Below are 2322 nucleotides of genomic sequence, written 5' to 3'. Positions count from 1 at the left end.
TCATTATGCTGTTATCATGGAACCATTTTATCACAAAAATCCGGATTTAAACTACAAAGGTTTCTCTCCTGAACTAATGATTGCACTGTACAAAAAAAAATGTTTATCCAATGTTTGTTTGGGCCATTTTGGTTGATGCGATGGATGATATCAAGAAGGTTATCACTCCTCATCATTGAACTTTGTGCAAACAATAAGAAAATTTACCAATTCTGATGCATCTCCATATAGTTGTGACCAAGTCTTGATTGACTTTTTAAATGTTTAGTTGTTGTATGAGTTTGTTAATTACCTTTCTCCCCAAAACTAATTTCGATAGAAGTGTGCAACAAATTTAATTTAGATATTAAATTCCTGCTCTCAATTTTTTTTGCCATTACGAATCAAGATTCACTTAAAAAAACAAAAAACAAACAACTATATATTATTCAAACAAAAGATATAGCTAGTATTACAAAGGGCAAATTCCACTTACCCTGTGATTTAGTATTTTTTTTACATAACCCCTATGGTTTCAAAAGCTATACATAACCCCCTCATAGTTTGGATTAAAGTGTCAAAGTGATGGAAATGATCATTCATAACGGAGTCACCTAAAATATAAAAAATACCCTTATGTAAAAATTGAAAATTATTTATTAACAAGGGGGGTTATGTGTATATTTTGAAAACTATAAAGAGATTATATGGTAAAATATTAAACTATAACAGGGTTATATAATAAAACATAAAAATCATACAAGGTTAGTGTGTTATGTATTTATAAGAATAATTTTGATATTTTTAGAAGTTCCGTTATGAATGACTATTTTCGTCACTTTAATACTTTAATCCACACCATGAGCGGGTTATGTATAGTTTTTGAAATCATAGGGATTATATAAAAAAGCGCTAAACCACAGGGTAAAATGTAATTTACCCTATTACAAAAGATTCTACGAACCTATGACAATAACAGATTTTGGTCCAAAAATTTTGATTCAAAATTTTCATCTGCACAGATGTGCCAAATTATTGTTGACTTTTTAAAGGTTTAATTGTTGTATGTGTTTGTTAATTACCATTCTCCCCAAGAACCAATTTGGATAGAAGTGTGCGACAAATTTAATTCAGTTATGAATTACTTCTCTCAATTTTGTTCCTGTTACAAATCAAGATTCACTTAAAAAAAACAAATAGCAAACGACTATATATAATTCAAACAAAACATGTAGCTAGTATTGCAAAAGATTCTACAAACCTATAACAATAACAACAGATTTTGGTCCAAAATTTTCATCTCCATTGCTGTGCCAAATTCTCGATTGACTTGTTATAGGTCTAGTGATCGTATGCTTGTTAATTACCTTGCATTCTCCAAGAATGATCAACTTGGGCAGAAGTGTGCAACAAATTTTATTCAGCTATAAATTACTTCTCTCATTGTTAGATCCTATAACGAACTAAGACTCAATTCAAAACAAAAGCAAACAACTATATATGATTCAAACAAAACATATGTAGTACTACAAACATATAATTGAAAAAAAAACGTATGTAGTTCTACAAAAGATTCTACAAACCTATTACAACAGAGAAATTCTCTCTATTTGCGTGGACGAGTATCATGAGGGTCAGCAGTATTAGTACTGACCCTAGCAACATCCCTAGCACTTGCTTCAGCCTTTTTCTTAGCATACAAAGTGAAGTAAAAGATAGAACCAGCAATAGCAAAGCCAATAAGAGCCATAGTAGTAGGACTATACGGCAAATTTCTCCTTTGATGCAAAACACCACCAGGGCTATGGCCTGGTGGCCTTTTTTAGTTGTCTACTCCTGCTTTTCTCACATCTTCCGGGCTCATTTTGTGGGTGTCTGCATTGTTCCTCCAATCTTCACCTCCTGCCATTTTTGAACCTCTTTCTTTATTCTTCTTGTTTTTACAAAGTTGGGAATTTTGTAAAATCTGAAGTTGGGATTTGATTATATGGTCTATAACTTGTAGTGTGTGACCTTGTGTCATTGGGGAAGGAGGGAGGGTTTTTTTTTTTTGGGAGGGGTGGGGGGCTGGGGGTTCTGCCACGTTCTTTTTGACTATTGACGGTTTTTGGGATGATGAGATTCGAGTTGGACATGTGTCAATTTAGAGAGGATTTTGTGTTGACATGTTTAACAAACGTGGCTTGTACATGCTGATTCATTGGCTTTTGTGGACATCTGTCGTATTTGAGGAAATTTAGGTGTATTTCCTTGAAAGTTTAACCGACTGGACCCACCACCATAATATTTTATGTTCCATTAAATGATTTTTTGTTTTGTTGTATTAAAGGTTGGTTTTATTTG

The 2322-nt window shown here is 32.8% G+C and overlaps 1 pseudogene; it reads right to left on the bottom strand.

The window, feature by feature from the left end:
* Nucleotides 1-1453: 1453 nt before the first annotated feature.
* On the bottom strand, nucleotides 1454-2060 carry LOC113722514 (uncharacterized; annotated as a pseudogene).
* Nucleotides 2061-2322: the final 262 nt, after the last annotated feature.

The sequence above is a fragment of the Coffea arabica genome, chromosome 8e (assembly GCF_036785885.1).
Source record: "Coffea arabica cultivar ET-39 chromosome 8e, Coffea Arabica ET-39 HiFi, whole genome shotgun sequence".
NCBI lineage: Eukaryota > Viridiplantae > Streptophyta > Magnoliopsida > Gentianales > Rubiaceae > Coffea > Coffea arabica.
Note: the sequence above shows the minus strand (reverse complement) of the source record. Positions and strands in the feature narration are given on the sequence as shown.